This window comes from Cricetulus griseus, chromosome 8 (genome assembly GCF_003668045.3).
Source record: "Cricetulus griseus strain 17A/GY chromosome 8, alternate assembly CriGri-PICRH-1.0, whole genome shotgun sequence".
Classification (NCBI taxonomy): Eukaryota; Metazoa; Chordata; class Mammalia; order Rodentia; family Cricetidae; genus Cricetulus; species Cricetulus griseus.
The window spans coordinates 90,452,084-90,466,759 of NC_048601.1; positions in this window are offsets into that span (position 1 = coordinate 90,452,084).

Sequence of the window (14,676 nt, forward strand, 5' to 3'; positions counted from 1 at the left end):
AATGCCGTTTTCGTAAGGAAAACAACAACATGGAAATTCTGTGGCACAGCAGCAACTGCTCGTGCAGTGGGGGTTGAAGGTGCCTCTACTGACTAACCGATGTCATTCTAAGGAGGTGGTAGCAGCCTCCAGAAACTCATAACCAACGTCCCATGCCACTCAGTCAAAACAACATACCATAGACTGGGTGACTTCAACAGTAGGGGGGGGGTTCTCACATTCAGGAAGCAGGAGGGAGCAGTGAGACCTGCATTTACATCAGCAGGAGCCTTGGTGCTGAGAGAGCTCTTCCCAGGGTTCTCATAATTAAGGCAGGAAAAGGGCAAAAGGCTGTCTCTGAACCTGGGAAGAGCAAGGTTGCTTACTGTGGCCAAGGCTAATTCCCCGGGTGAACCACACTTATGACCTGCTAGCCTGGGGCCTGGAGATCCTGGCCGGGAGACTGAGCGCCCTCAGCGGGAACTAGTGATTTGAGCAGACACACACACACACACACACACACACACACACACACACACACACACATCAATGATCTTTTGCATCTTCATCAAATGTATACACATTGCAAAGAGGCAAAATCACCCCATCCCATCACCCAACAATATTCTAACTTTTGACAGCCAATCCTTAGATTCAGGTGGAAGCACAAATTGTGTCATCTGTGATAGTCGGTTTCAGCTTCAAATCCTGCCCTGGCTGGATATTCTGGTAAGGGAGCCTCAGCTATTCCTGAAATAATTTCCCAACCAGGGCTGATTCTAGGTTCTAGTCCTTGGCAGTGCCAAAGCTTGAGGACAAGGGGACCACAGAGTGGTTATTTACAGCTTGACCATTTTTGTCTGTGGAAGACCATCCACTCCCTTTACTTCCTTTCTTGGAGGCCATGCTTTAGGCACACACTTATATTTACAGCTTTTTTCCCTTCTGGAAACTTGATACTCTCCTGAACACTACCACAAAATAGGCTCCTTTCCCCACTGTCCCGGCCAGTGACATCTTTGTTCCTTAAGCCCAAAGGCATACCTTTCTGGTTTAGAAGCCCCTTTCTACCCTTTACACTACTGTACACCCTGTTCTTTCCTACAGCCCCACACCCTCTGATAGCTACACAACCCAACGGCACACGAGCTTCTAGAAGAAAGGAGGGTTGTCTTTCTTTTGATAGTCTTTCAACTGTCTTTGAAGAAAACATCCATGATCAAGAATGAAAGGAAAACAAAATATCTAAGTGCCTACAGGAAAGCACTTAGAAGATAATTTTCGGGCCAAATCACTTGGAGGACCCTCATCTGCTGCATTCTGGCTCCAAGAAGAAGGCAATGTATTTTGTTAGTCATGAGCAATTGGGCATCACACACATGACAGTTTCAAGAGCAGTTGTCCACAATGGTTCTCAAGCTGAAAGGCTACCCTTTGAGGCTGAGTTTGAACATAAACACATTGAAACATTTTCTTTTAAATGTATCCAATTTTTAGACTATTTCCCTATAACCAAGCCTGTGTATTGTAATGATTTCTGTTAGCGAGCATTTTGAACTTTAAAACCCTACTTCTGACACACCAGCCATATAATCAGCCACAGGCAGCCCCAATCTTGCAATGTGTTGCTTGCCAAAGGGCTGTTTGTGCATCTGTTTTTATTAGACTCCATGTTCTGAATGTCACCAAACAATGGTGTAAATTGTGTGCATGTCTCTTGTGTGTCTGTGTTCATGTGTAAAGATTCTGACCACTTGAAGATGAAGATGGTTCTCTTCTCATTCTCCCTTTTCATATCATTTGATATTCATTATAAAACAGATGCTTAATGCAGACAAACTTGGGGAAGGGTAAAGGTTTTAATCTCTCAGCATCCGAGCTGTGTGTCCCAGAGTTCTGTTGTGACGATGCGCCACCTATCTCTATCTTAAGGCTCAAATTTCAGTCATATTCTCATCTCGTCCATGTCCCTCCTTCTTTCTGTTTTCCCTCCTCCCCTCTGATGGTTTGAATATCAATGTCCCTCATAGGCTCTGGTATGAATACTAGGCCCCCAGTTGTTGGTGCTGTTTGGGGAGGCTTAAGAAGTATGGCCTTGTGGGAGGAAGTATGCCACTGGAGGTGAGCTTTGAGAGTGTAAAGCCTCGTGCCTTTCTAAGCTTTCTCTCTCTGCTTTGTGCTTGCTGTTCAAGATGGGAGACCTCAGCTTCCAGCTCCAGCCACCATGCCTCTGCTGTGCCATGATATAACTCTTTGTAACTGAGGAAATGGAAGTTTAAGGAGGCCAAAGGACTCATTCCTAGTCACAGAGCCAGTGAGGAAAAGAACTGCCCCATTGAATTCCAGTCTTTATTACCTTTCCATGTTCCCTATGTGTGCGTATCAGGGGTGGTGGGTCACCATGGAGATTGACCGACTCTAGGTATAGGGTTTATTGTCTCTGCAGAACTGAGACACTAGCATTCATTTTGAGATTTTCTTCTGTTTTCTCTCTCAGGCCAGAGATCAGCAAGGTAGACGGTAAATACTTAAGGTTTTGTAATCTTGTTCTCCTCTGTCCGGTAGCACAAAAGAACAACAGGTAATAAGTAAGTAGAAGAGCCTGGCTGTGCTTGAACTGTCTCTACAAAAATAGGCAGTGGGCTGGACTTGACTCTTGGCTTGGTACAGGTGTGTGTGTGTGTGTGTGTGTGTGTGTGTGTGTGTTCACAGTGTGTGGCATGCATTTGTGTTATGCATGTGTACAGGTGCACTTGCCCACTCATGCTCTTGAGGAGGTCAGAGGTCAAGTTCAGGTATCTCTATCACTCTCCATCTTATTCTTTGAAACAGGGTCTCTTCATTGAACTCAAAGCTGGCTGTTTTGGCTAGATATGGCTGGCCATCGAGCCTTCAAGGCTCTGCCTGTCTCAGTGCCTCAGTGCCCATGTTATAGGTACTGCCACACTCCACTCATCATTAGATGTGGGTTATCTGAACTCAGGTCCTCATGCTTATGAAATAAACATTTACCCACTGGATCATCTCATCAGCCCTGTAGACAAATTTTAAGACAGAGAAACATGAGGGTTGTGAGGTGAGCTGGCCAGTTCTAAGTGTATTGGAGAGATTAAAGAAAGAAAATGATACACTGGCTTAGTATTCTCATTTTATAGAACTATGTATAAAAAATTCATAGAGTCATTTCAACTCCTTTGAATACATTGCTTTTATACATATGCAGCTTCAAGACTGACATGGTTACAAGCCAGATTGCTGAACTACCATGGAATTAAATTCATAGTCATGCTCCTAAAGGACCGTTGGGTATAGATTGGCAATACTGTGTCACACTATGGTTTTTCCTCTTTACTTAAGTCAACTGTGGCCTTAGGATGATGTTTATTAAGTGCAGTATTTGAATTCAGTGTCTTTCCTGGGAATAACTCCAGGGGGCGGCTGACGGGCTCACTAAAAATACATGAGAGGATCCCTTTTCCCAGGGTCCTTCACTCAGTTCCCATAAGGGGGACACTGGATTCTTGCTACAGTGGCATGGTGGAGGCCCAGACATGCAAACAAGCTGGTGCCACATCCGTCCATGAAGAACTTTGTTACAGAACTCGCCTCCTCCGAGATATTAACTTGGCACTTTTCATCTTCACTCACGTGCCTTCGAGGGGAATAGTGTTCAGCCAACCTTGAATAATAAAACAGCCATAAAGTGAGAGTCATTATCACTGGAGTCTCTGGATTTGATTCCCAACAGAGAGGAAGTGCCTTTGAGGAAGAGCCAACATTCCAAGCTCTACCTTTGTCCTCCTGCGCCAGCCCTCCCTTGTCCATCCTTTGATGTTCATGGTGGTGGGGGAGGTGGTCCTGTATAGCGGCCAGACCTTCTTCCTCTCTCCTCCATTCCCCAAGCTAGCCCTTGCATATGTGTGGTGGTCTTTGTTTATAAACTGCTCCATCACCGTGGCTGCACTTCTGCAGCCTGTTAGAGGGAAAAGAAGCCTGCATGTTCTTAGGATCTAAATTCAACTTGAAATTCTACCCCAGGCATCACACTGAGGTTAAGCAAATGCACCCCAACCCTAGCCTTGTAGAAACCCGAAATCTCCTCACATATTATGGGCAGTGACTACTCCCTCATCTGGGTTTCTGACAGCTTGACTGGGAAATAACCGAAGCAAGGAGATCCTAAGGGCTAAGGGAACTGGCCAAACATGCTGGGGCAGAGGCTTCCTAAGGTGAGTCTGCACAGCTGCTGGCTCTTTTTCCCCCGAAGACAGTTGACATCTGCTGACCCAATGCTACCTGAGCCTGGAAACAAAGAGAAGGAAGAGTACCTTAGTTTCTGTTCCTCAGTTTGAACATCTGTAGCCCACACGCAGCAAAAAGTAGCCAGACCCAGACCTTACGGCTGTACCAGACTTCCACGGTTCTCTGTGGCATGGTTCCTCTTATCATCCTTGAATGAATTCTATTTTATGGGAAAACTGAACCCCATAATCAGAAACAAATTCAAAGAATATATTTTCTACAAAGAAAAAAAAAAGTTCACTTTCTTTTTGCCCCATCTCCCCAGATCTGCCTCCCCCAAAACTACAAAAACTTTAAGAAGTATAAATTCAATATCTGATTTTTTTTTCGGTTAAAGTTAAAGACCTAGGTGAATTGTGTTAGCTTTCTGACACTGTGACAACATATCATAGGGGAAACAATTTAAAGGTAGGAAGACTTGTTCTTGTCCATGGTTTTAATTCATGCTCACTTGATCTCCTAGCTTTGGTGAGGGAACAGTTTCGGCCGGGAGTGCACACTGGAGCAGATCTACTTGTCTCACGGCACTCATGAAGGGGGGATGAAGGCCAAGAGGCCAAGGACAAGACACTATCCTCACAGACACTGCCCCAGGATGCACTCTTTTCAACTACACCCCACTGCTTACGTTTCCATGATCTTTCAAATTACCGGCCCATCAGTGGATTAACCAACTCAACAATACAACCACAACACGATCCTATGGCCCCACCTGTGAACATTACAGCATTGGGGACCAAGAATCCAACACACAAATATTTGGGGAGGTGCTCTCATTCCAAGTTGAGACAATAATCTTTCCTTATAGGTGTGAATTACTTCTCCGAATGGGTTCTTACACAGTGCTAATTGACTTCCAAAACTTTACAAGCAGCTTGATTTCTGTGAGCACACTGGCTGCTGTGAAACTTTTGCTTAGGAGATGCTTCTCTTTAACTTGGGGAGGTGAGCTATGGAGCAGCTTCCTGGCTCCCTTCTATGGCCCCAGACCTCCAGGCTTAGAAGTTCTCATCACAGAAGCCACAAGCTTTGTACATTGGCTTCTTTCCACTGATAAAGATGCCCAGGCTAGGCAAACACTGACACCTGAGACTGACAGACAAGAATGACTGAGGACCTCTCTGAGAAGCCACTATTCTAAAATGTCACCTGCTGGCTGTCCATGTGCCTTCTCACCTCCTGAGGTGGGCATGCCAATTGTTTTCCAGATCAAGTAGAACAAAGGTTCAGTGTCTGGAAGAGAGAAGTTCTGCCCTGAACATTATTAGGGTGTTTTGGGAATCGAGTCCATGCTCTTCATCCCTTGGACCTCAAATCATATAAGCTTCCAAATTAAACCTGACTCCCATTCATGAGGTTCATCCACTCAGCAGCAGTCCTAGTAGTCACCCTCAGGGAAAGGTTTCCCTTCTCCTCCATCAAGGTCACCATCTCTAGCTCCAGGACTCCAGGGTCTACAGGCAATCCAATGACACCTGTCCCTAAGCCTTGACAAAAGGATCTGTGTACAAATTTGCACATTTTCATTTTGTTACTTACTATTATGATAACTTCTGATTTAAGTGAAGCTAGAAGGTCCTGAGATAGAGGGCTCTTTTGTTCCTTCTATCATAATTCTCATGCTATGTCATCATGGACTTATTTATCATCCTAGATGCCAAACCTGTGTCAAAGAATTGGCATCACCAAGCAGAAGTACACAGTATGAAGGTGAGTCGGGTGACCTAGTGAGTTGTGCTCCATACCGTTCCTCCCTTGCTGATATTGAGGACTCATGAGCTTTGAAAATCAAATCAAGGTGTTTCATCCTGCCTTACAAAATAGCACACAACAGAGAGAAAGGAGAATGTCTCCATTTGGGTATATGGGCCAATGGGGGCAGCAGATGCTGAACAAATGCTCCATCTAGTCTCGGTGTCTTTAGTGTTCACAGCATGGGCTAAACTATGAGGACTCTAGAAGAATATACCTACTTCAGGGGCTCCTGCCTCAGCACCTTGGGGCTCTTCACCTCTTGAGAAAATAAGGCTCCCATGGTCTCCAGGAAAATTCCACTCATACTATCACAATGCCTATTTCCAGGCAGCCTATTTCAACCATTTCCGTAGGCCACGGAGCAGCCCTCTCACTTCTTATTCCCTCATTGTTTCTGCTCCCCAGGTCATCGGTGCAGTAAAAGTGCTACAGAGATTATCTTGCCAATGAACAGATTGGAAAAGCTAGGAATCTCCACAGAAGACACCTAAGGATCGTACACTCCCAAATAGTGTGACAAACACTGTGGCTTGGTGACAAGGTATGTGGACAGCACATGAAATTTCAGCATAGTGACTGGCACAGAGGTCCTCAGTGGGAGGGTGTGATCTTTAGGCAGCTTCATCCTGTGGCAAAGAACAATTTGAGTGATGATGGATTTCTGGGTGAATGACTTTATAAAATCAAAGCTTTATTTTAAAAAAAAATCACCTTTGAGAGATCCTGTATGACATAAGAAAGAAGTCAGAGAACCCAAAGGATTAAGTCACTCTAGCCCCCTGTTCCCCCACACACACACTCATCATCAACCCTTCCCTTTCATCTGCCCCTGGTTGCTCCCCAAAAGGTAAGAATTCCCCATCCCACTAAAGACAGATTAGTTAGAGTCTCTTTTGGGAAAGCACCAACGACATTAGCACTTCTTTGGAGAAATGCCACACTGAAACTGCTCATCATCCTTTAAACTCTAGAGGACTCGGTGCCTACAACACAGAGAGTAATAACAAATGGTTCTTGGCTGTAGCTTCCCCTCATCCTCTCACTCTGGTGCACTCCCCTGAGGCTGAGTTTGCTTCTGTGTGCTTCTTCATTTAGGAGATCCATTGCCCTTTTAGTGTGAGATGAGAGTCTATGGGTTTAAGTGGAGGGGCAGGTTTCAGTCAAGGTCCAGACATAGAAGAAATTGATGTACGTTACTGTTTTTGATGCCATCACAAGGGTCAGTAAGGACCATCCTGTCTACTCCTGGCTCCTGGGTAACCACTAGGTAGAGTGGGGCTGTGATACACCATCTGGTTCTTCATGGGACCAAAGAATACTTCTCCCTGTTGGCCACTCATCTCCCACCCATCCTTCCTCTGCATAGAAGCATTTCAAGGCTGGATCCGAATGGTTCTTAAATAATGGTCATGGACTCCTTAAATCTCTTTAATGTTTAAGGGGCTAAAAATGTCAGAGAAAGGCCAGTTTCACTGATTGCAAGAAGTACCAATGAAAATAGGTTTAGCTGCACTTAGTGTTTTCCCAGCCTGCCAAGTGAACAGAGTTCCTGAGGTTTTCAAAAATGTGATGCTGACAATTGGAAGAAACAAGTGTCTGGTCTTTCTCCAAAGAAGGCTGCCTTGTAAACCATGCTCAGCCATTAAACCAAAGAGGCCTGTTTTCTTACGGTGATGTGGTCATGTCTTTTGCTCTTTCAATTGTATTTTCTGCCACATTCATGCTCTTTTGTTTATGTAGGGGAGTCTTTTGTGGGGGGAAACATGGACCAAAGGAAGTGCCAAAAATTCTTGTCTTATGTGCCTAGCTTCCCAATGAGATAGATTTCATTGCTGCTGTAATAAAGCAATACTGATTCTAGGTGCTCTGGTTCAGTTAGATATCTTTAATCACTTTCAAACTGAGTAACAGGGGCTTGGCAATGTGAGCCTTTGAGAACTTGGGCATGTTGTGATGACTGTGTGTATCATCTTTCAAGCTTACAAGGGATTCCAGGTCCTTGGACTTTTAGCATCACCTAATCAAAGCAGCCTCTACTTCTTCAGCCAAGACGAGTGCAGTGCATGGACTTGGCACATGTGTAAGAAGGCAGCTGCGTAACTTCAGTTTTTCTCCCCAGACCCAAATGTGATTCTTATAAGACATGTCAGTAGGTTGAAGGCAGATTCCAAGTGGTAAGTGCCTAGCTCCCCATTGACTATAGACAAGAGCTCAAATTGACAAAGGCTTTGAGTCCACGTGCAGGGTCCCTTCATCTGTCCCATGGTGAAGAAGGAAGGAAGCAAGGATGAGGAACATTCCTCAGGAGGATTCAACAGATATGCTCAGGCTGGATTTGAGCCATGGCATGAGAAATATAAAACATGCCTAGAGAGAATTGAGAAGAGGAGAAGAGGAGGGATGCGGAGGACATGAGGGAGCAGAAAGGTTGAGTCAGGGGAAGAATAGAAGATAACAAGAATGGAGATACCATAATAGAGGGAGACATTTTAGGTTTACAGAGAAATCAGGCACTAGGGAAATGTCTGGAGAGCTACAAAGATGACACCAGCTAACAATCTAAGCAACAGAGGGGAAGGTACTTTAAATGCCCTCCCCTGACAATGAGATTGATGACTGACTTATATGCCACCAGATAGTCCTCTCATCCAGTAGCTGGTGGAAGTAGAAGCAGACACCCACAACTAATCACTGAACTGAACTGGAATCCAGATGCAGAGGATGAGTGAAGAGCAAAGGGGTCCAGACCAGGCTGGTGAAACCCACAGAAACAGCTGACCTGAACATCCGGGAACTCTTGCTCCCCAGACTGATAGCTGGGATACCAGCATGGTACTGATCCAGACCCCAGGAACATGGGTTTCAGTGAGGAAAACTTGGAAATCTATGGGACCTCCTGTAGTAGTTCAGTACTTATCCCTAGCATAGGTGTGGACTTTGGGAGCCCATTCCACATAGAAAAATACTCCCTGAGCTAAGACACACCGGGGTGGGCCTAGGCCCTATCCCAAAGGATACGATAGATTCTGATGACACCCTATGGAAGGTCTCACCATCCAGTGGGAGCAGAAAGGATATGTGATAGGTAGGGTTTTAGTTGGGGGGTGGAGGGTGGGAGGTGGGGTGGGAGGGATAGTAGGGGAGGAGGGGAGGGAGAGGGAACTGGGATTGTCATGTAAAACAATCTTGTTTCTAATTCAAATAATAATAATAATAATAATAATAATAATAATAAACGCCTAGCATGGCCATGAGAAGACCTTTCTGAAATAGATGTGGAGAGGCTGTGAAGATGGCTCGGCTGTTGGCCTGAGTTAACCCCTAGAAGCCACATGATGAAAGGGGAGAATTGACTCCAGAAATGTGTCTTCACACACAATATGAAACATTCATGGTTAAGAGTGCCTGTGCACATGCATGTGGACATACCCAAATTATCAGAAGTGGGGAGCACATGCCATGGGCCAGTTAAGACAGCACAGGCTTGTCCTGCCAGGCTGCACCATGGTCCTTCACTCTGAAGTGAATGAGAATAGCTTGATATACCACACATCTTTTGGAAAAGTTATCCTGGTTTTGCTGAAATATGTCTTTTTGTTGTTGCCTTTCCTAGAACAATACAGTTGTGTTGTAGATTCCTCCCTATTCTACCCTACATCTCAAAATTCAGCCTCTGCTAAGGGCAGCTCCAGTATGTTGGAAAAGGCCCTCCCCTCTTTGCCCTGTCTCCACTCAGCAGTGAAGAAAAATAAGAGGGTCTGAGGAGAAAGGACTCTACTCTGCTGTTAGAGGCAGAGCAAGGAAATCCACGTCAACATCTTCCTGGATCCTTTGAAGGAAATAGCAATATTTACTCCAAAACACCACACACTGGAGATGATAAGTGCCCAGCAATTGTCCCCTTTCATCTGTTCTACTCTGCTCTGATTAGCTACCTCGGCCCCCAAAATATATCCACACGACACCTGCTCCCAATGCCTTCTGGGATGGCTGTTGAGGAATTTTACTTGTTTTACTTACTGTGAAATTATTGCTTTGGTTTGTTCATTATTGGTTCATTTTCAAGCTTCTCCTAGAAGGGGTAGTGGAGGCATTAGGTATATGAGGAGATCCGTCGTTTTGTTTTGTGAGCACCAATCAGTTCTGCTGTTGAAAGGAAACGGAAAGACCTCAGAGTCATCTGCTAGGTCTAAGGTGACTCTCTTGTAAGAGTCACACCTCCAAGCAAATGCAGTCAAGGCTCTCTGTGACCACATTCACCTCTACATAAATATTGGAGAAGACCTGTGTGCTGAGATCACCTTTCCAAAACTGGAGCAATATCCTACATTGATTTCTAGAAAATTCCACTGACTTGTAAGCTGGCTCTTGACATTGATTTTTGAAGGTGGGCTTAGCATTTCCCCAGCAGTAGGGCTCCACTTTCCTCTCGTGATGCAATGCGGGCCTCGTCTTCCTAATACAAATTTATGAACTTTGCACTGCTGGATTGATGTAATAAAAACGATCATTTTCTGACCAAAGGGCAATCACATGTGAATTTGACAGCCCTGTGCATCACACTACAAGCAGCACTTTTTCTTAATATCAGCCACTAAAACACAGTTACGTGTGAGCGATGTTGCTAATATAGGGAACCACTGATGGCCAAGCCAAATGCAGTGTGATTTCTCTTCTGGAAGTTGTTTTCTATCTGCCTGCTGTGCACTGGGCACTTAAAAAAAATCATCTTGACTTCAGCCTCAGGTTACGGGCTCCAGGACTTCCAAGAGAAACAATGCTACCCTTGGAGAGAAGGCACATCCATCTTGGGTCCCTAGACAACAGAAGCAATGTAAGTGTTTATCTGGCCATTTTTCTCCTCTACATTAAAACTTATGAAAATTAGTTTATTGTAGTTTTTGACCAATTACACTCCTTGCCTAACCATGAGATTTATACAATTCCCACTGGCAATATCTAGGTGCCTCTCAAGGGCACCTGTTTATTTTGAATGTTATATCATTTTCCCTTCCAACTTAACAGGGGTGGAATTTAGCATTTATAGTTCTTGTTTGGGCCCTATGTTATTAGGGAAAGCTTGAGAAAAGAAAAAGAGTCCAGGGAATGAGGACGAGTTTATAATTAAACTCACAAAGAGGAAAGAACAACTATAGAATTGGCAATTTCACAAGAGTTCAGCCCGACCTGCGTGCTGGACTACCCAATAAAACAGAATGTCACTGCAACCCACTGGAAGTCACCCCAGGATGGACACCTGGCTCCCATATGGCCAGTGTGAAACTCTGAAAGAGAAAGAAAAGACATCAAGGATTTCAAACCCACTTTCCCAGCTGGGTTTCTCATCCTGTCTTGCTAAATGTACGTAGATCCTACATTTTCATATATTTATTCTGTGTGCACTGGGGGAATGGCATTGCCACAGTGGCTCAGGTAGTCAGAGAACAATTTCCATGAGTTGTTTCTCCTGCTACCCCTGCATCCCAGAGATCAAACTCAGGTTATAAGTCTTGATGGTAAGCACCTTTACCCCTGTGCTAGATCACCAGACCCTGGATTTTTTTTTCCCTTTTTATTCATTAGTTTGTAGTTTGACAATTTCATACATATGTAATATATTCTAATTATATCTCCCCCATCCTCTCTTATTTCCTTCTTACCCATATCAATGCCTCCTCCTCATTCAGCCCCACCAGTCTAGTTTCCAGAGACATGATTTTTATTTTGGTTTTGTGATCCAGTTAGTTTGATCAGGGCCATCTCTGTGAGCATCACACTGGAAGTGTCTATTGGAGCAGACGGGGTCATTGCTGGATAAACAAAGACAATGATTTCTGCTTTCTAGGATTTTTGTAAACCGGCTCTTTTAGATGATGTCCAAAGGCATTTGCTCATTTTTCCTTTAGTATTTATTTCCGCATTCGTGTTTCCACTCATTCTTGTTTATCTAGTTATTTCTTTATTTTAGTGTAATTGGTGTGTTGTGGTGGGATGGTGTGTGTATATGCATGCACGTGGGGCGGTACTTCCATTTGTGCGCATTTAGGAGTTAGATGTCAATGGCTCTCCGTCTTACTTTGAGATAGGGTCTCTCAATGGGACTATAATTTGCTATTTCAGTTATCCTGGCTTACCAGCAAGCCCATGGTAGCTGTCTGGCTTTGCAGACACCCACAGTGCCAGAGCTGCAGATCTGTGGCCCCGTAACTAGCTCCCATATAAGTGAGGGGATCCAAACTCTGGCCCTCTGGTTTGTAGAGGAAGTACTTGCTCACTGCTCTGTTTATTTCTGTTGCTATGACAAACAATTTGACCAAAAGCCACTTTGGGGGAGAAAGGGCAATATAAAAGACCCTCTGTTGCAGATCCCCTCTCAGAATGTTATTCAACATGTAACTGTTTTCTGTCTGCTCTCCCTGCTTCAGTTGGCTTATAGCCCCAGGTCATGGTCTATCAGTGAGAGAAATCATGGCAGGAACTTGAAGGCAGACCTGTCTGCTATTCAAAACCTCTGACCAAGGAACTCACTTTGCAACTAAAGAAGCATGGTAGGAATCAAGGAGAACGTGACCTGCTGGCTGGCAGGAGGCTTATGCTTAGCTAGTTTTCTTATGCAGTTTATTTGCATAGGCGATAGTGCTCCCCCAGTGGGCTGGGCCCTGCTATACCAACTAACAATCCCATAGGCCAATCTAATGTAGGCAACTCCTAAAATGATATTCTCTTCCCAGATAATTCTAGGTTTTATCAAGTCTACAGTTAAAGTTAACCAAGATACTGCGCTGGGATACCTACCCAGCCCCCTCATTTATTTTCCAAATAGTTGTTAGTAGTCTCCAAACATCATTATGTAGAAGATGGCAGAGATTTGAGGAAAAGGGAGGTGAACTGAGGGGAGCTGGCCATCTTCCTCCCAAGTTATTAGAATTTAGAAATGGAGACAGGCTCTGTTCACCGGGGCCATGTAGAGTGTGTTTGCACAATGGACATTTATGACAAAATCTTATGGAAATTCCAGAAAGTAAAACTCTCCTTCATAAAAAGCTTAAAGAAAACTTCAAAAGCACTTAGTCCTAGAATGGTTTGGCAAGATGGAAATACTTTTTGGAAGCAGTAAATGTGCTCATGGAAAGCAGTAAGTAAGAAATGATCCCTGCAAAGTCTTTGCTTCATTCTGAAACATCGCAACCCAGGTCTCCACTGTCTATCTGCATTGCTCACACACTCTTATCTTCCGCGCTCCCACAGAGCAGCCCACAGGACTCTGAGCACTCCATGGCTTTTCCAGCCCAAAGTTCATATGTCATCACAATCTTCCCCCAAAACACATCAGGTCTGTCACAGCAAAGCCCCACAACCTACATCCCAGCGCTTTCTTGGTTAGGTTTCTATGGCTGTAATAAATCATCAAAAAGAAACTTGGGGAGGATAGGATTTGTTTCTGTTTACACTTCCATGTCACAGTCCATCACAGAGGGAAGTCAGGGGCAGGGACATAGATGCAGGAGCTGATGCAGAGGCCATGGAGGTGTGCTGCTCACTAGCTTGCTCATCTTTGTTTGCTCAGCCTTCTTTCTGATGGCACACAGAACCACCACCCATAGCTGAAACCACTCATGGTGGAATAGGCTCTTCCATATCAATCATTAATCAAGAAAGTGCCTGGTGTACTTTCCTATAAACCCAATCTTATGGAAGCATTTTCTCAATTGAGAGCCCCAAATGACTCTAGCTTCTATTACGTTGACATAAAATTAACCAACAGAAGGCTCCTAACCTGGTTTCTTCTAGAAAAATATCTGCAGATCCTCTTTGTCAAAGGCCTTTCAAGGTCCTGGTTTTCAGTTCTTCAACAGTGCTTTGTAAGACCTGTCTTTATTGGGATTATAGCCCAGTTCAGCAGTATATCTGCCTTGTGCTTTGGAGTTCAATAGCCCAGGGACAGTCACTAACCTGGACTCCTGAAGTGAACAGATGCCAAGGGTACCAGGGCTTCTTCTCCTATAAGATTTTGTAACAGGTTATAATAGTTCCTGCAGAGACTGAAATGCCAGTTGAAAGCCTAATTATGCTCATAAACCATACCTACATCCCTGCCCCCTCCAGAGGTTAGTACGTTTGTCTCTTCCATGAGATTGGATTTGAGAGGAAGTGATTTGCCACTAGCCAATTATGGAGTCATGACTCCCATGCCATCTGGAGTAAAAATCTCAAGGTTAATCATAAAAGTCTATAATGTGATGTTATGATTTATATAATGACCTCCTTATTAAGGACCTCACATAGCTCACCTAGAGGATGTGGGCTCATTGAGGGCTGAGAAGCTACGGGTAGAAGTCACCCATCATGGGCTTCATAAATTGTAGCCCCTGCCTTTCCAATAGATCTAGAGATATAAATCCAGCCAGGGGCATGATGTCAAGTCCATGACAGGTCATGATGACAGAAGATTGTGTCCAAGTATGGTGGCAAATTTATGTATCAACTTTGTGTGTCAATTTTATGGGCCCCAATAACAGGTTAAACATTATTTTCAGTATGCAGGTAAGCATGTGATATTTCTGAGTGAAATTAACATTTGACATTTAAGTTGGAAGCCAGGACCAAATGTGGGTGAGCGTGGATGGGTCTGTGAGACTC